Source organism: Triticum urartu, chromosome 1 (assembly GCF_003073215.2).
Source record: "Triticum urartu cultivar G1812 chromosome 1, Tu2.1, whole genome shotgun sequence".
Taxonomy (NCBI): Eukaryota; Viridiplantae; Streptophyta; class Magnoliopsida; order Poales; family Poaceae; genus Triticum; species Triticum urartu.
In genome coordinates, this window is record NC_053022.1 from 307,670,347 (window position 1) to 307,691,180 (window position 20,834).

A 20,834-nucleotide genomic window follows, 5' to 3' on the forward strand; every position below is an offset into this window, starting at 1 on the left:
GGCGCCAGGCAGGCGGGTGCCGACAAACTCCAACTTCACCTACAACTAGCAATGCTATAAGAGGGGCTGAGCAAAAGCGGTAACATAGCCGAACAACGGTTTGCTAGGAAGGTGGGTTAGAGGCTTGACATGGCAATATGGGAGGCATGATATAACAAGTGGTAGGTAGCGTGACATAGCGATAGAGCGAACAACTAGCAAGCAAAGATGTGGTTTCAAGGGTATGGTCATCTTGCCTGAAATCCCAGAAGGAAGAAGAACGAGTCCATGAAGAAGACAAACGGACGTAGTCGAACGAATCCTCACAATCGCAACATAACCGGAACTATCGAGAAGAAGCACAACCAGAAAGAAGCAAACAACATGGTAAAACAACAAGCAAAAACATGGCATGATCACTACTAGGAAAAGGGCTATAGATAATATGGACACTAATGGCGCACCAGACATGTGGTGCGCCACTACTATATAGCAGTGGCGCACCATGTGCTGGTGCGCCATTAGTGTCTATCACACTAATGGCGCACCACACCAATGGTGCGCCACTACTAACATATTTTTTTATTATTTTTCCAAAAATACTAATGGCGCACCAGGTAACAGTGCGCCATTACTAGTTTAACTAGTAATGGCACACCACTCACCACGTGCGCCATTACTATCATTTTTTTGCAAATCTACTAATGGTGCACCACAAGCTGGTGCGCCATTAGTAACCAGGGTTACTAATGGCGCATTTGTGGGTGGTGCGCCATTAGTAACCTGGGACCAGCTAGATATTTTGGACAACCACACCTACACACTCACTTTCCCCACTTCATTCTCTCCACCTCCTCCTCCAAGCTTGTCTCAGCTGCCTCCTCCTCCTCACCTCATTTGCACCATAGATTCATCCAAATTAAGTGGTTGAATTACCTTTTTTTAGAGGTAAGTAAGGGGAAAGCTATCTTTATGTTGTAGATCTACTTTTTTCTCCCTCCAACAACGTGCACATGCACTTTTTATGGCCTAGCTAGATCTATGTATGTTTGTGGTGTTGCATATATGTTTGTGGCTGCAGGTACCGGTATTTGAAATGCGGTAGTTGCCAATATTTTGCCGGAATGTTGATTCATTTCCGTTTCGGCGAGAATTTTGGCACTATGCATCCTTTTTGGTCCTATTTTTAGGGAAAGTCATGCCAAATTTTCTCTTGGTTCTAAAATATTGTTTTGCTCTACCCCGCAGGCGACCATGGTCTGCACGATGACCGAAGGCATCGTGAATAGGTTTTTGAGCTCCGCGAAGGCCGAGATGCTTCAAAAGAACGAGACGGAGATAAGATGTCCATGTCGAAGATGCAAGCTGAAGAGCCTTATTGCTGACCCGGATTTCGGGCAGGTGCAGGACCACCTGCTCTTGCGTGGTTTCATGGATGGCTATCGGTGGCATGGTGATGAAGATGTGAAGTCATCCATGGGGGTCGGGCAAGAAATGAGGAAGCGCAGCAAGACAACCACCGCGGCGAGGGCGGGCGAGAAGACGAAGAATCTCCAGTACATGATCACGACGGTGATGTTGTACACAGTCATCATGTAGAAGAAGTCGGACATGATGATGAGGAAGATGAATATGCTGGAGCAGACGACGATGGACCATCGATGGACTGGGTGCAGGACCCTCATATTCAAGAGCTGCTTCTCAAGCAGACGGATAACGCAAGAGCTGCCGCCCAAGAGAAAGCCAAGCTGGATCAACTGGAGATAGACGCGGTTACTCCATTGTATGAAGGATGCAGGCCCGAGGATACATGCCTGAAAGTAACGCTCATGGCTCTGGAGATGAAGGAAAAACACAAAATGACCGACGCATGCTTCGACGAGAACATGTCATTCTGGCACGAACGTCTTGCCAAGGGGAACAAGTGCCCGACCAGTTTCGAGGAGGCGAAGAAAATCGTGTGTCCTCTGGATTTACCACACGTGAAATACCATGTGTGCATGAACAATTGCATAATTTATCGGGACGAGCACACGGAGTCTACCATATGTCTGGTGTGCGGCATCACTCGATACAAGAAGAGGAAGAAAGCTCCTCGAAAAGTGGTGTGGTACTTTCCGATCACTCCTCGTCTGCAGCGGTATTTCGCGGACCCTAAGCTAGCAAAGCTCCTGCATTGGCACGCGGATAGGGAGGAGGAGAAGCGAGAAGATGACGGAAATGATCCAGAGATAAATAAAAAAGACAAGATGCTGAGTCACCCTAAGGATGCGAGCCAGTGGCAAGCGTTGAACTTTGAACACCCAGAATTTGGGGACGATCCAAGGAACATCATGCTGGGTATGAGCACCGATGGAGTCAATCCGTTTGGCAGCCAGAGAAGCACACATAGCACCTGGCCTGTGTTTGTGTGGATGTACAACCTTCCCCCTGGTTGTGCATGAAGAGGAAGTACATTCACATGAGTATGCTAATTGAAGGGCCGAAACAACCAGGGAATGACATCAATCTGTATGTAGGGCTGCTGAAAGAGGAGCTAGACACGCTGTGGAAAACGCCAGCCAATACTTGGGATGCCGCAGAGAAAGAATATTTCCCTATGAGAGCCGCACTGCTCACGACGGTGCACGACTATCTCGGTTACGGATATCTCGCGGGGCAGGTGGTCCACAGATTTTTTGGATGCGTCAGGTGCATGGATGACACAATGTATCGCCAGCTAGATAGAGATCCCGGGTCTTTGAAAACAGTGTTCATGGGACATCGAAGGTGGATTCGCGATGATGACCCATGGAGAAAACGCAAGGATCTATTCAATGGTGAAACCGAACCCCGAAGACGCCCGCGTACGAGGAGCGGCGAGGAAATAGACGAGCTATTGAAAAATTGGAAAGATTGCCCACTGTCGGGAAAGAAGAAAAAGGCGCCAGAGCCGGGAAAGAAGAGAAAGGCGCCAGAGCCGCTGCTGAAGGTATGGAAAACGAGGTCTGTTTTCTGGGACTTCCCATACTGGAAGATCCACTGTGTGCCTCACAGCCTTGATTTCATGCATATCACAAAGAACGTGTGCGAGATTCTGCTTGGTACCCTGCTCAACATGCCAGAGAGGACCAAAGATGGGTCGAAAGCAAGGGTAGACTTGAAATCAATGGGCATCAGGGAGGAGCTTCACGCTAATGATGATGATGATGATGATGATGAGGCGAAGCAGGACACGGAAAGTCATCGCAAAGGCAAAAAGGCCAAGAAGACCGGAAATGACTACCCTCCCACGTGCTTCACTCTAAGTCAGGAGGAGATCGAGCAGTTTTTCACCTACCTCGTAGGAGTAAAACTTCCTTACGGTTATGCGGGGAAGATAAGCAGATACCTAGACCCAGCGAAGCAGAAGTTCAGCGGGATGAAGTCTCACGACTGTCACGTGCTGATGATGCAGGTACTTCCAGTTGCAATCCGTGGGATCATGGACGCGCACGTCCGTGAAACGCTATTTGGCCTATGCAACTTTTTCGACGTCATCTCTCGGAAGTCGTTTGACGTGAGGCAACTCAGAAGGCTACAGGAAGAGATCGTGGTGATACTATGCGAGCTTCAGATGTACTTCCCGCCCGCATTCTTCGACGTTATGGTGCATCTGCTGGTCCATATCGTGGATGATATCATCAAACTCGGGCCAATGTTCCTGCACAACATGATGTCGTTCAAAAGGATGAATGGTGTCATCAAAGGATACGTTCGCAACATGTCACGTCTAGAGGGAAGCATAGCCAGGGGCTTTCTAACCGAAGAGTGCATCTCCTACTGCACAAATTATCTAGGCATCGAGAACCCCGTTGGTCTGCCCGTCAACAGGCAACTCGGCAGGCTCGCTAGATGGGGTCACTGCGAGGATCGCTGTGAAATGCATGTCGACTTCGAGGGTTGACTCGCCGACTTTGAAAGAGCAAACCTAGTCGCACTACAATACATAGACATGGTCGATCCTTGGGTGGTAGAGCACAAAACCTTTATTGAGAAGACGTACAATGACCAAGGCCAACAGAGGACGGAAGGAGATATAATCAAAGAGCACAACTCATGTTTCACGCTTTGGTTCAAGGAGAAGCTTCTGTCGTACCCTTTACATGAGGATTCTTCCACGGAAGAAAAACTCATATTCGCCTTGTCACAAGGCGCCAAGCACAACTGATGACCTATGAGGTGTACGATATCAACGGCTACACATTCTACACCGAGGACAAGGACATGAAGAGTGATGGTTATCAGAACTCTGGGGTAACGATGGAATCCTACACCGGTAACGACAAGGAAAGATACTATGGAAGGATCGAGGAGATCTGGGAGCTGAGCTACGCTGGAGAGAAGGTCCTGATGTTCCGTGTTAGATGGGCCAAGAGTGTCCTAAAAGAAGACTGGTATTTCACCACCATGGTTATACCCGAAGCCAAATCCAAGACCGCGGGCGCAAACGTCACCGCAAAAAATGAGTCATGGGTACTGGCTTCCCAAGTGGACCAATGCTTCTTCATTACCGACCCGTCAAAGCCTAGTTGTGTTGTCGTGAGGAGAGGCAAAAGGAAGATCATCGCAATGGATGGAGTCGCCAATGAGCAAGACTTCGACAAGTACGGCGACCCGAAGATGGAACATGACGACGACGATGAAGTGCCATACACCACAAGAAGAAGCAGGACCACCATACCTAAAGGACATCCGGTCCACAGAAGAACTCCATTTGTGAAAAAGAAGGGCAAGAAGATTGTGAACAGATAGCTAGCTAATTAAGATCGATTGTATTTAAATAGTAGCCTTCATTTCTCGATTGTATTTCGACATATTGAAATGATATTTCTTCTATTCTAGTGTCCTCCATCTCGATCGCTATCCCCCCTCGCTAGATCCCCCTCGCCGCCGAGCACCCCCCACACCCTTCCCCCGCTCCACCGCCGCCGTCGACCCCCCGCACCCTCCCCCGCTCCACCGCCGCCGCCGACCCCCCGCACCCTCCCCCGCTCCACCGCCGACGACGACCACCCACCCCTCCCTCCCCCCCGAGCTAGACCTAGGGTTCAAGACGCCGCTGCCGGCCCTTCGCTAGGCAACAAAAAATCCTAAAAAAATACTAATGGCGCACCCCTAGGGGGTGCGCCATTGCTATCAAAAAAAAATTCTAATGGTGCACCGCTAGGGGGTGCGCCATTGCTAAGCCTCCCGCCTCGTCAACCCCCTTTCTTCCCCCCCCCCCCCCCCCCCCCCCCCCCCCCCCCCCCCCCCCATCTCGCCCCTCGCCTCTCGCCACCACTGCCGATCCCCTTCCACCCACCGGCAACCTCGCTCCCGGGCTCCGCCGCCCCCACCCACCCTCCCTTGCCATCCCAGCCCTCCAAACCCTAGAAACCCACGGCGCCCAGACCCACTGCGCCGCCTCACCGGAGACTTGGAGTTTCGGTGTCAAAACCGGCGGATCTCGGGGAGGGGGTCCCGAACTGTGCGTCTAAGGCGGATGGTAATAGGAGCCAGGGAACATGATGTTTTACCCAGGTTCGGGCCCTCTTGATGGAGGTAAAACCCTACGTCCTGCTTGATTAATATTGATGATATGGGTAGTACAAGAGTAGATCTACCACGAGATCAGAGAGGCTAAACCCTAGAAGCTAGCCTATGGTATGATTGTATGTTATTGTTGTGTCCTACGGACTAAACCCCTTCGGTTTATATAGACACCGGAGGGGGATAGGGTTACACAAGGTCGGTTACAAAGGAGGAGATATACATATCCGTATTGTCTAGCTTGCCTTCCACGCCAAGTAGAGTCCCATCTGGACATGAGACGAAGTCTTCAATCTTGTATCTTCATAGTCCAACAGTCCGGCCAAAGGATATAGTCCGGCTGTCCGGAGACCCCCTAATCCAGGACTCCCTTAGTAGCCCCCGAACCAGGCTTCAATGACGATGAGTCCGGCGCGTAGTATTGTCTTCGGCATTGCAAGGCGGGTTGTTCTCCAATTTACAAGTGTTTGTAAGCAGTGTCCGGTCCCATAAATGTTTGGACCTCTTGGCTTCTGTGCCCAATAAGGGCTATCTCCCACGCGTCGAATGAATACGAGGTGCCAGGGCGTTTTTACAATCGCCCCCTAGCCAGATAAATAAATTGTCTATTAAAGGAACGGGGATTCTTAGATCCGATCCATACCATCCTCCCCCAGCAAGAATCCATCAGAGCGCGTTTTGGAAAGATCCATTCCAGCATGGCCGACCTCCGCAGCTCCTCCTCCCGCCCCCGTAGCCCTAAGCCCGGTGATTGGGAGAGGTGTTCAGTCCCGCACAGTCGATTAGTCGAACTGCAGACCAAGGGATTTCTCCCTCCGGCGTATATGGTGCCCGTTCGAGCCAGGCTTGCCACCTACAAAGGCGGAGAGCAAGCGGAAAGCTTTCCCTGTCCCTCCATGGGGGAACGGGTTTGCCTTGTTCCTTATTTACTAAGGGGACTCGGATTTCCAATTCATCCATTTGTCCGCGGGCTCCTGGAGTTCTACGGCCTCCAATTACACGATCCCAACCCTGCCTCCATTCTACATATCGCCGGCTATGTTGCTCTCTGTGAGTTGTTCCTGGGCTACGAGGCTCACTTCGAGCTGTGGAAAAGGCTATTCTGCCTCGTCCCTCGCACACAGAGGGAATCACTTTATCAAGTGGGCGGAGCCGAAATATGGCGCATCGCCGATACCGGATACCTGTCCGGTACCCCGAAGAAGCCATCCGAAGACTAGCTGTTGGTGTCAAAACCGGCGGATCTCGGGTAGGGGGTCCCGAACTGTGCGTCTAGGCTGGATGGTAACAGGAGGCATGGGACACGAAGTTTTACCCAGGTTTGGGCCCTCTTGATGGAGGTAAAACCCTACGTCCTGCTTGATTAATATTGAAGATATGGGTGTTACAAGAGTAGATCTACCACGAGATCAGAGAGGCTAAACCCTAGAAGCTAGCCTACGATATGATTGTATGTTGTGATTGTTGTCCTACGGACTAAAACCCTCTGGTTTATATAGACACCGAAGAGGGTTAGGGTTACACAAGTTTGGTTACAAAGGAGGAGATATCCATATACGTATTACCTAGCTTGCCTTCCACGCCAAGTAGAGTCCCATCCGGACACGAGACGGAGTCTTCAATCTTGTATCTTCATAGTCTAACTGTCCGGCCAATGGAGATAGTCCGGCTGTCCGGAGACCCCCTAATCCAGGACTCCCACAGTAGCCCCTGAACCAGGCTTCAATGACGATGAGTCCGGTGCGCAGTTGTCTTCGGCATTGCAAGGCGGGTTCCTTCTCCGAATACATTACAGAAGAAGTTGAATACGAGGATAGTGTCCGACCCTGCAAAATAAGTCCCACATTTCACCGTAGAGAGAATGATGTTTTTTCACAGATCTAATTTGCTGGCTTGTTTTGATAGCATGACGTCATGTCATGGCCCGGTGACTATTCGAACCATTTCTTTTAACGAGCCCCGCACATAACACGAGGCAGTTTTTCGACATGTCTTGTAAAAGCAAAGATCGTGTCCCCTTATTACGGGATTCTCATCAATACGGGCATGGGTAACCCAACCGCACCATCAATTGCGGAGCTTGGTGGATAAGCGAGTTTTACTAGGCAACTGGGGACGTTTAATTTTGTCCGCCCATATAAAGGGATAAGGATTCACCTTTCTATCCACGCCTTCTTCCTCCTCTGCTCATCCGCTCCCGCATACTCGAGCTCTAGCGCCCAAGTCCTCACTTCCATCTCAACCTTCTCCAACCATGTCCAGAGCGGGAGGCAAGTGGATGGTCTCTTCCGTCACGGAGGAAGACATCAAGAAACTAAGGAGAGCCGGATACCTGCACGACGACATCGCGCACTGGCTCCCAGATGAGGGACAACTCATCCCCACCCCCGAGCCCCATGAGAGGGTGGTATTCCTCACCCATTTCCTCCGCGGACTAGGATTCCCTCTCCATCCCTTCGTCCGGGGGCTCATGTTTTATTACGGCCTGGATTTCCATGATCTAGCCCCAAACTTCATCCTCAATATCTCGGCATTTATCGTCGTGTGCGAGGCCTTCCTCCGCATCAAGCCCCACTTCGGCTTATGGCTGAAGACCTTCAATGTCAAGCCGAAGGTAGTGAGTGGCCGCCAGGCGGAGTGCGGAGGCGCCATGGTGGGCAAGATGCCCAACATCACATGGCTCGAGGGCACCTTCGTGGACACCATAAAGGGGTGGCAATCGGGGTGGTTCTATATCACCGAGCCGCGCGACCCCGCATGGGTAGCGGCCCCCGAGTTCCGATCTGGCATCCCCAAGCGGCTCACCTCCTGGAAAGAGAAGGGCTTGTCCTGGGGTAATTCAAAAGAACTGACCGGACTCCAGTCATGTATTCAGAACATGGTGGATAAGAAGCTCAAGCTTGTCAACATAGTCCAGGTTATGCTCGTTCGCCGGATACTCCCGTGCCAACAACGGGAGTTTACCTTGTGGGAGTTCAATCCGGCGCAACACTGAACTCTGAACAGGCTCTTCGACACGACTCATGAAGATGCCTGGAGGGTGCTGTTCAAGGGCGCCGCGGTCCCTCCCCCCATTACTGAGGATCGCGGATTCAGCGCGAAGCGCCACGCTAGTGCGGTAAGTTGTTTTGCCTTTCACAGGATACTTTTTTTCTATATAGATTGATTCTATGCGGGGTTTAAACTCCTGTAATGTTGACAGGACTGGCAGAAGATGGCCGGACAGATCGACTGTCCGGCTCCCTTGCCCGAAGGCCCTGCAAACGCTCTTCTAACGAAGATGCTGACTTTGGCCCCTTATAAGGTGCCGGAGAAGACCAAGAAGGCCAAGGGAGCTCGAAAGAGTTCCCGACGCCAGGCGTCGTCGGACTCACCGTCCGACGACACTGCGGCACACTCTTCCCCCGAAGACGAGGAAGAGGAAGAAGAGGCTCCCCCACCGACTGGGGGAGACAAGAAAAGGAAGGCCACCCCAACTGGGGAGGCCGAAGGGTCCAAGAAGGGAAGGACGCTCCTTCCGGACAGCTCTACCGCCACCGACGAAAGTGAAGACGAGTGGTTACCCAGGGGCAAGCCCCAGGGGAGATCGTAAGTGTTCGGATACCAAAGTAACCCATAGGATTCCTTTGTCGCATTGCTTTCCCTAACGCCGAACTCAATTGTACAGGCCACCCCGAGCCAATATCGAGGTATCCTCGGACGGCTCCCTGGCTTCGTCAGACATGGATAGCGATCCAGTCCCGACCACCACTTCCCCTCATCCGGCCGACGACGCCGAGGTGCTATCTCAAGAGGCACCGGATCGAGGGCGCGACAGTCCCAGAGGCGCCTCAAGGTGACCTTACGGACTCCGGGAGCCGAGGGGACGGGGTCCCCGAGAGCTCCGAGTTCGGCCCTCAGCCGAACACCGCGCCGGACCCTCCAACGGATCCGAGCTCGGGCAGGCGGTCCCCTTCTAAGGAGGGTGAGACGCCAGTGCCGATGACCTCTGTCCACCCAGAGGCGCTGGACACTATGTTGGAAGCACTTCGCAGCGCTTCCATCGAGGAGGAGCACCGCACTATCATGAGTGCGGTGATCCAGAAGGTTCAGTCCGCCAAGAGCGGATTGACTGAAGCCTGTACTAGCCTTCTAACAGGCTTCGAGGTAAGTGTTTTAAAATGTAGTTTAAGTGTTACCGCATAGACAGTAGCCCCTGATGCTTTGTTCAGTGTTCACAAAGAAAAGCCGAACAGAGGATCAAATAATATCGCAGGAGTCTAATATAAGTATGTCAATATGCATGTGCAGGCTTCGCTGCTGGCGTCCGTCGCACGAACTGCAGAGGTCGCCGTACTGAAGGAGGCCCTTGAGGGGTCCCCAAAGGAGCTCGACCTTGCTAAGAGGCAGCTCGAGGAGAACAAGGGTAAGTGATACCCCGTCTGTAGATGAGAAAAAGGACGCGATTGCTAAATGACAGGATCATTGTATGTTTGCCAGGGGCCACGACCGAGGTGGCGACCCTGAAGCAAGCGATGTCCCAGGCCGAAGAAAAGGCGGCCCAGGAGCGCACCGAGTGAGAGAGGCATGAGGCTCGGGTGGGCGAGGTTCAACAAGAGCTCCAAGCTCTCGTGACGAAGCACGAGGCGTTGGAGCTTGACTTGAAGACGAGAGAGTCTGAGCTTGTCGCGGCCCGTGAGAGCGCGAAGAGTGCCAAGGCCGAGGCCCAGAAGGCCCTTCAAGAGATCGACGCGATGAAGAACATAGCGGCGGGTAAGGCTTTCTCTATGCAAAGCAAGCATGCAACGGTGAATTACCGATTACTTACCCGAATCCAGAGCTCTTCAGGAGCATTCGCAGATTTTCCCCACAGTGTGTCCGATGCCGCACTATTCTACCAGGCCGAGGACGGAAGCTCGACGGAGAAGCTGTTCTGGTCTCAGTATGCTGAGGCCGAACATCCGATGCCAATGAGCGACCAGCTGAAGCAGATGGCCGAGCTACATAAGGCGGCCGATCAGGCCATGAAGGCTTCATAGTCCGGTTGTGGCCTGGCGATGCCCTTCCGAACAGCTTCTTCGGCCTGGTGAGGCGGCTTGTGGATGCATGCCCACGGCTGGAGGTCGTCAAGCGATCCGTCTGCATTGAAGGTGCACACCGGGCCTTTGCCTGTCTGAAAACGCAATGGGTCAAGCTAGACGCCGTGAAGCTTATCAAGGAGGGGCCGCCGGAGGGCAAGGAGCACCGCCACCCCGAGATGTACTACGAGGGTGTTCTGCCGGATGCCCGTCTTATCGCGGATGAGTGTTCACAAAATGTAATATTTGAATGAGACTTGCTCGTTTTTTATCCTTTGTAATGAAAACTTGTTTCATATGCGCTATGCAACGCTTTTGTGAATTTAAAATATTACCTTCTGTTTGGCTGTTTATCCAATCTGAGAGATGGCTAGTCCTCGGCTTCTGCCCCCATGCCCCGAGTGCCGGGGTGTTCGGGATAAACCTGAGCACTCTTGTTCCCATGTTTGGGTCCTTCGAGGGAGGTGCTCAGCACAACAAACAAGGCAACCGGACTAATAATGCTTTATCACTCTCACTTAGCCATAGAATTCTATAATTTTAAATTTCGGCGAAGCCCCTGGTATTCGGAAGGCCTAATTCGGGGCGTGATACACGCCTGTAAGCCGGACAGAGCCGGCCCCTCGCCCTAAGCGACATAAGTCTTTAGGGACTCAAAAAACCTCGCCGAACAGCGACCAGTCTCTCGCCTTATCATGACAGCCAGTTTTAGCTTTCTCTACTGAGGTACTCGCCCCGGCAGAATCGGGGCACAATCGCAGTAGTTCTCCTAGCGCTACCTTAGCCGATAGAGCGGAACGTAAGGTACCAAAACATAGGAGCCGGGCAAACCCAACATTTGACCAAAGACATGATTCGGAGCTGATGCATATAATGCTATAAGTTCGGGGTGCCACACTTGTGAAAGTGTTCGGACTTTTCACACCATATTGTCGGTACGTAAGCCCCTGGTGCATTGGCCGTACCAGAGTGTACGGTTGCTAGGCGTCATTAATGAACACATAGATATGTATACGTATATCGAAAATGGGATAATAATCGTAATGTCATGCATTATATATTAAAAAATTGCATTAAAGCAGAGTGATACAGATAGTGTAATGAGCAAAAGAGTAGGACTATGTCCCTTCCAAGGGCGAGCCGAGGAATTATGTGAAATCTGTAATCCACCTGGGAATTCCGTAGTCGTCGGCCTCCTTGGTTGCTGTATCATGTGTTCGGCAATAGAGTTGTCGGACAGTGTTTCCAGAGATTGAAGTCCTGAAAGAAAAAAGAAAAATAACCAAACGGGAAGCCCCTGGTGCGGTTTAGGCCGCATTTTGGGACGTGTCGTAGTTCTGCCTCCCCCTCCCCATCTGTGCCCATGGTATTTTTAATGCGTAATGATGTACGCGCGGTGTGAACAATGTCGTTGGGCTGGGATTGGGGTGGCCGTCGTATTGCTACGCGAGCTCAGATCGCGCCAGGCGGTCTATTTGCCGATTGCCCCGAGCGCGCTTGAAGGTGTCCGGGCTTTGAAACGCCGAACTGGTAGATTTCCTTGAGAGGCTGCTTTGTGCTTCTGCTGCGAGGGCCGTGGTGTGCTCCTCTGTTCGAAGAGAGTGCTCTGTGTTTCCATTGACTGTAATAACTCCTCGAGGTCCTGGCATCTTGAGCTTGAGGTATGCATAATGTGGTACCGCATTGAATCTAGCGAATGCGGTTCGTCCGAGCAGTGCATGATAACCACTGCGGAACGGGACTATATCGAAGATTAACTCTTCGCTTCGGAAGTTATCCGGGGATCCGAAGACCACTTCCAGTGTAATTGAGCCTGTGAAGTGGGCCTCTACGCCTGGAATGACGCCTTTAAAGGTCGTCTTTGTGGGTTTGATCCTTGAGGGGTCTATACCCATTTTGCGCACTGTGTCCTGATAAAGCAGGTTCAGGCTGCTGCCGCCGTCCATGAGGACTCGAGTGAGGTGAAATCCGTCGATGATTGGGTCCAGGACCAGTGCGGCGAATCCTCCATGACGGATACTAGTGGGGTGGTCCCTGCGATCGAAGGTGATCAGATAGGAGGACCAATGGTTGAACTTCGGGGCGACTGGCTCCAGCACATATACGTCCCTGAGCGCACGCTTCCGCTCCCTCTTGGGGATGTGGGTTGCTATATCATATTCACCGTCCGCACTTCCAGGGGAAACCTCTTCTGTCCTCCGTTGTGTGGCTACCGGGGTTCTTCCTCGTCATCGCTATGCGGCCCCTTGTCCTTGTTTTCGGCGATTAACTTGCCGGCCTGCTTGAACACCCAACAATCCCTGTTGGTGTGATTGGCTGGCTTGTCTGGGGTGTCGTGTATTTGACACGAGCGATCGAGTATACGGTCCAAGCTGGACGGACCCGGCGTACTTTGTTTGAATGGCTTTTTCCGCTGACCGGGTTTAGAGCCTTTGAATCCGGCATTGACTACCGTATCCTTAGTACTTTCGCTGTTAATGCGGCGCTTATGCTTGTTGCGACGTGACCTGCTGTTGCCGTCCTTGGTATCGGAGGTACCATGGTTCTTTGATATGTTGTTACTGCGAGCCAACCAGCTGTCTTCTCACGCACAAAAGCGGGTCATGAGCATCGTGAGGGCTGCCATAGATTTCGGCTTTTCCTGACCAAGGTGGTGGGCTAGCCACTCGTCTCGGATGTTGTGCTTGAAATCCGCTAAGGCCTTCGCATCCGGACAGTCGACGATTTGGTTTTTCTTTGTAAGGAACCGAGCCCAGAATTGCCTGGCCGACTCTTCTGGCTGCTGAATTATGTGGCTCAAGTCATCGGCGTCTGGTGGTCGCACATAAGTGCCCTGAAAGTTGTCGAGGAATGCGGCTTCCAGATATTCCCAACAGCTAATGGAGTCCGCTGGCAAGCTATTAAGCCAATGTCGTGCTGGTCCTTTGAGTTTTAGTGGGAGGTACTTGATGGCATGCCGTGCTGATCCATACCGCAGGATCTGTTGTGCCGTCGTATGATTCAATGTTTACAGGTTTGAAACCTTCAGGGAATTGATGTTCCATTACTTCGTCTGTGAAACATAAGGGGTGTGCGGTGCCTCTGTATTGGTCTATATCGCGACACAGCTCATATGGGTCCTGCCCACTGTGTTCGGCCCGGCCGGATTTTGTTTTACTGTATCCGGCGTGACGTTTACCGTCTCGTAGAGTGGTGCGCCATCATGATCCGTAGATCGATCTTGAGTGCTTTGCTTTGTCCTCCAATATGTCTCGCAGGTCTGGCGTATCTCCCCATGCCTTTTTATTTGGATGGCGTTGGGGTGGAGGCTGAGCTTTCGACAGGAATGCCTCTCTATCGCGGCCACAAGGTGGTCGGTCAGCCGTATCATACGCTTCTTCCTCCAGTCGGGGTAGTAACCTGCACCTTGGGTAACTCTTGGAGGGACGCTCGAGTTTATATTCCTCGGCTGAGAGGACTTCAGTCCATTTGTCAGCTAGCAGATCTTGATTAGCTTGAAGCTGCTGCTACTTTTTCTTCAGGCTATTTGCCGTGGCCATAAGCCTGCGCTTGAAGCGCTCTTGTTCGATAGGATCCTCTGGTACAGCGAATTCATCGTCGCCGAGGCTTGCCTCGTCTTCGGAGGGGGGCATGTAATTGTCATCCTCCTCCTCTCCGCCAGTCGCTCTCTCAGGAGAGCTGGCACCTTCATCCTCCTGATCTAACTCTTGCTGGAGGGGGTTTTCGTTGTCTTCGGTGCTATCCGGAGTGTTATTATCTCCTGCGCCGGTATAACCACTTTTGCTTTGGCGGGACTTAGAGCGGCGCCGCTGACGTTGGCGCTTGGGTTGCTTCTTGGAGGGGTCATCCTCCGCTATCTCGTCGCTGTTGCCTTCATTGGGTGTATCCACCATGTATATGTCATACGACGAGGTGGCTTTCCAGTGCCCTATAGGTGCTGGTTCATGTTCGTCTCCTACATCGTCGTCCATACCGTCAATGTCTTCGGAGTCGAAGTTGAGCATGTCGGTTAAATCATCGACAGTGGCTACAAAGTGGGTGGTGGGTGGGCGTCGGATTTCTACGTCGTCCGCATCCCAGTCCTGTTGGCCATAATCCGGCCAAGGCTCTCCTGACAAAGAGAGAGACCTTAGTGAATTCAGAATGTCACCGAAGGGCGAGTGCTGAAAGATATCCGCGGAGGTGAATTCCTTGATTGGCTCCCACTCGGATTCGATTGGCAGGGGCGCGGATGGTTCAGGGTCCGGAAGAGAGTCCGGCACCTTGGAGTCACGGGTTGCGCAGAGGATTATGCTGGTGTTTGGCTCGATCGCCGTCGAGACTGTAGCCCCTGAGGCGGTGTCTAGCCACCCGTCCTCGATTGGCGCAGTTGGCTCCGAGCTAAGGGTCGGAGCTGGTGTGGGCGCGGCCTCTAGAGTACCGTCCGGTGGCATAGCTAGGTCATGCCCATCGAGACAGTGCGGCACGCCCGGGTGTGGCTCGAATCCGTCGAAGATCAAGTCTCCGTGGATGTCGGCCGTGTAGTTCAAACTTCCAAATCTGACCTGATGGCCAGGGGCGTAGCTTTCAATCTGCTCCAAATGTCCAAGCAAATTAGCCCGCAGTGCAAAGCCGCCAAATACGAAGATTTGTCCGGGGAGAAAAGTCTCACCCTAGACCGCATCGCTATCGATGATAGTAGGAGCCATCAAGCCTAACGGCGACGACACAGAGGAACTCTCAATGAAAGCACCAATGTCGGTGTCAAAACCGGCGGATCTCGGGTAGGGGGTCCCGAACTGTGCGTCTAGGCTGGATGGTAACAGGAGGCAAGGGACACGAAGTTTTACCCAGGTTCGGGCCCTCTTGATGGAGGTAAAACCCTATGTCCTGCTTGATTAATATTGAAGATATGGGTGTTACAAGAGTAGATCTACCACGAGATTAGAGAAGCTAAACCCTAGAAGCTAGCCTACGATATGATTGTATGTGGTGATTGTTGTCCTACGAACTAAAACCCTCCGGTTTATATAGACACCGGAGAGGGTTAGGGTTACACAAGGTCGGTTACAAAGGAGGACATATCCATATACATATTGCCTAGCTTGCCTTCCACGCCAAGTAGAGTCCCATCCGGACACGAGACGAAGACTTCAATCTTGTATCTTCATAGTCTAATAGTCCGGCCAATGGAGATAGTCCGGCTGTCCGGAGACCCCCTAATCCAGGACTCCCACACTGGCCTTCAGAATGGTTTTATATGGAGGACGTTCCCCTTCCGGACCCTGTTTGGCAGGGTCTTCCTGAGTTCAACAATGCTCCTCTGAAGAAGCGCCGAAGTTGGCGCCCACGGAGCCCCCAGGCGGAAGACAACAGGGTAGTCCTCTATCTGATGAACCGAATCAAAGCACTGGCTCAATCATGATTGACAATAATCGAAGTTATGTCGATTTGCATGATGCAGGGAATGCAGCCACTTCAATATCGTGGGCACCCCTTGTGGTGTTATAACGGGGCGGATGACGCCACCCGCTGCGGGCATAAGGGTCCGGGCAATGCTGCCGCTCTAGCAAAAATTCTGTCCGAACTGTTCAAGAGTGAGGAAGAGGAGTTCACCCGCATCAAGCCACGGAGGGATTCTCCATGTACAATCCTCCAAGCTGGGTAAGTTATATTTCCCTGCTCCCATTTTCCCGCATTCTTTGTCGTAAGTATTCACCTTGCCACTTTGCGGCAGGAACTGCAAAAAGCCATAAAGGAGGTCAGCAGCCCTTCTCCACAACCAAAGGACCCTGAACGGGCCCTCGACTCCGGACTTCAAGAAGATTCGGTTATCTCCGTGGAGCTGATAGACCGGCGGTTCTATTAGTTAAGCTGCGATGATGCCATGGTGGCCATTACGGCCGACTATCCCAGACTGCTCCCTGCATCGCAAGTAAGAAAAACCAAAAAATCCTAACTCCAAAAACTAGGATCCCTCTTAAACACTTCACCCACCATATACACATGGCATTTTTTTTACAGGGAAGGCATTCGGGACGCTCTGCCGAACCCGCAGCAACTCGCCAACCAGAGGCACCGAGGCCAGGTAGGCCAAAAAGGAAGGCGGTCAGGACGGAGACGCCGACACAAAGGTATAAAACCCCGCTCCTTGGTTGTCGTCTTTCTCAAAATGTAATGACACCCGTGTTTCCTTAATAGAAAAAACGCTCGTCGGAATATGTCCGGCGATGTTGCTGATCACGCCTCCACCAGTCGGGCGCCAGGACTGGACATAGAGGCGGAAGCCGATATGGGGCGGGTGCCGGATAATCCCCCTACAGAGGATGCGGACAGGTTATCCGCTACTAACTCAGAAGTGGAAAGCGCCATGAATCATAGGCGCCGTCGGGCCATACTCCGTGACACTTGTTTCTCACCAGAGGCATTTGATGCTTTCAATTCTGGAGAGGCGTACCTCCGTGCCGCTCAAGATGGTCTAGCCAGAGCCACAGATCAGTATGTAAAGGATGTACGGGTGAGTGAATCTGGTGATTTATATGTATCAGTAGCCCCTGAGACTTGAAGCAGTTAGCAGAACTGATTTAAGGATCATCTTTATTGTGCAGGTTCTTACAGAGAAGAATACTAGGCTATCCCAGGAGCTGGAGGAATGCAAGACCCAACTGCGGGCCGCTGTTGCCGCATTGCAGGAACAGAAAAAACCTCCCGCTGGTAACATTTACTTTAAAGAATGATGGTTACCATATATTGTGCGGCGTGGGTGCAGTTCTAACAATAGATGTTGCAGGTGAATCCGGAGGTCCAGCATGTTATGCGACAGCTAGAGGCTGGCAAACACGTGCTGACTAAAGTTAGGCGGGAGAAAAAAAATCTCCAAGATGGCAATATTAAGCTGAGCATGGAACTAAAAGACGTTCGTGGCCAGCTTGCAGACTCCGAGAAGGAGAATAAGCGGCTTCGACGCGGCATTTTCAATAAGTGCTTAAACGAATCCTTTTAAAGGAGTTCGGCGAGGAAGTCGACTAACAGCGTTATGTCTGTAGGTATGCTGACGGGTCATCCCACTGAGGAAATGCCCGGGTCTGCGGGTGATCTTCTGTCCGAGCTGTCACATTTGCACGAACAAGTTCGGCGGGTGATGCAGGGTGTTGCCCAGGCCTTGTGGCCATCCGTCTCCCTGCCAGAGGGCGTTTCCGAGCTTGCGGAGAAGCTCAAGGGAGCACGGCGGCGCTTCCGATTGTGGAAGATATCAGCCTACCGACAGGGTGCCAGAGAAGCCTAGGCCATGGTGTAGATGCGGTATACCAAGGCAGACCCAAATCACATGGCCGAGGTCGGACCTGTGGGGCCCGACGGAAAAGAGATCCCTGTTAGCTTAGTTTATGGGCAAGTAGAATTAGCCACAAAGTATTCTCAACAGGACTGTAAGCTAGACCGCCTGTTGGATGGTATAGAAGAGGAATTTAGTCAGTCTCCATGACTATGTAATTAAAGTGACATGTATAATGCCTTCTAGCCGGATTGTAGATCATTTGTCATTGCGGACCTTTTCGCTTCAACCTCCGGGCCCAATAGTCCGGAGTGTATCCGAATACCCGCTCAGTTATATAAGAACCAGGGTATGCGTGGAGACCAGCGTATGGGTCCTTAGTGCTTTATGAGACAAGTGCCCAACTAATTATGTGATATTACATGGGTAGTAAGAAACATCTTCTAGGGATAATAGTTCTGTTAAGGGTTCTGTCGTGGAATTGTCACGGCAGATGTCCTTATTGTGAGGACTTAGTCGCGAGGCCAACGCATCTATGTGGTAGCTTGAGAGGGGTTGAGCAGGACGAGAGGCACGATGTTTTACCCAGGTTCGGCCCCTCACGGTGGAGGTAAAAGCCTACATCCTGCTTCATTGATATTGATGATGATGATCACGGTTACAAGAGTGCTCTATCTCAAGAGCTATTGTCTAAACCTAACTTGTCCAACTTGTGGAACTTGTGAATCTTGTCCCTTTTGGGGAGCCCTGCCCCTCTTTATATATGTTGAAGGGGCGGGTTACATGTGGAGTCCTATTAGGATTAGGACTAGTCTATCTTCTAATACAAACCGGATACAAGTCCGGGTCTTGACTCCTTGTAAGGGAAATATTATTCACATCTTTTCTCTTAAACCGGCCCACCATTAACATAAACCGGCCTTCTGGGCCTTGGGCCTTGTCATCCGTCTATCCCGCCTGCCGGGTTACCAGTGAGTCATAATATTTAGTCAGGTTGCTTGTAAACCGTTTGGTCAGTGCGGGTCGCCGGTGAATTGCCAAGTCCGGCCGGGTTACGCCGCGGGGTATATCCCCAACATTAGCCCCCAAGTTTAGCTTGGATTTATCCATGGTAAACTTATGCTGCAAAATAAACACAAGAACAAATTTGACAGGTTGTGCTCCGGCTTAACAATTCTTGTAAACCGGTACCTGATCACCCTTAAGTCCTTGTTATTTCCTCCTTCTAGAAAGTCCGGGTCAACAGACCAGCTTCATAATGAATTTTTCGACATTGGTTTGTCACAGAGAAATATTGTGAAGAATAACTCCTTTGACTCAGCTCCAAATGCTTAAAAAAAATATTATTCTTTGAAATATTCATCTGATCTTCAGCCGGTTTAAGAATGTAGAACTTTGCCGGTTTAAGACTTGAACTTGCTGGTTTATCATTGCCGGTTTACAAATATTGATGGCACCGGGTCATAATTGTAGTTAACATCATGCTTGAAAATATACCTCTTATATGCCTATCACTTGTAGCCCCCAAGTATGAAGAAGGTAGCATAGCAACAACTTAAGACTTGCTTCAATATGAATGTCACAATCTTGAAGAAATCCAGGTTGTTCATCTCAATCACCAGTCAGAACTGAGTATTCCACATATGTAGCCCCCAAGTGCTGGGTTATTATGCAATAATGAGCAGGGACTTTGTAAATATGATCATGTAAACTTGAGAAACAATATGTAGCCCCCAAGGGCCGGCTCATTACGATGTGATGAGTCGGGTCTTTATAAATATAATCATGCTTCATTGAAAATAACATCATATGATGTAACTCCACCATGGGGCTTGAACCCACGTCCACAAGGTTAAGAGCTTTATGCTTTACCAACTAAGCAGTGGACCCTTGAATATAATGGATTAGTACTTGTGTGCCTTGAATCATTGATAGGAGCAATTGGTAGCCCCCAAGGGCTGGCTCATTATGATGTGATGAGTCGGGTCTTCAATAAGGCCAGTCAAAATGACTTTGCATTAGCTCCCAAGTGTCATGGTGCATGCTTGCAGCGACATGAGACTTGCATATTTTGATGTAATCTCAACCTGAATAATGTAGCCCCCAAGTGCCGGGTCGTAAGCCTGCAGCAACTTGGGACTATTCCTTTATAGAATAAATCATATCCATTGATAAATAATAACCATCGCGCTGAAGCGACTTTGAAAACCTTAATCATAATATTGGTTATTGATAACCATAATAATAATAATAACAAAAATCCAGCCATGTTTGGCTATTTGAATATTTGAATAATATAATCCGGTTTAAAAACCTCAATCATTCAATATCATCATGAAAATCCAGCCAATTTTGGCTATGAAATATATGAATACCTTACCAGTTGATAAGTAAATCCGGAGTTTAAATACTCGGCGGCTCTTGGCCGATGGTGACTTAATGCGCATTCATTGTAAGCCAGAATTTTTATAACCCGGCGACTGATAGCCTTCGAGAAAATCCAAAATGGATAACCCTTTTGAAGCATCAATTTTGATGATGAGCTTGAATTTATATGTCATAATTCTGCAAATCCTGCACAAAGTGTAAATAACATATGCCCTGGCAATTTAACGTCGAAAGCCAGGGTGGGTAGCCACCCGAATGCATTCTTATCCTGCACACAAGTAGATCACAAGAATCCTTGGCGGTTTACCGCAGGGCGGGTCATAATGCCCATATAGATAGCCAGGGTTTATAACCAAAGCTGTAATTGAAGATAATCAAATATGACATAGATGAAACCTGTGACATTGAATCACCTCGTTGGTTTAAACAATTCTTGTAGTGAGGGTGGTAACCCCAATCTCGAATATTGAGAACTCCTTCCTTAATTTGCCGGATTATGACAATAAACCATACCGAGATATAATAAACGCCGGATTTTCCTTATAACACCGACGACTTGTTAGTCAAAACCATACCGGGTTAATGAACGCCGGATTATAACTGATCAT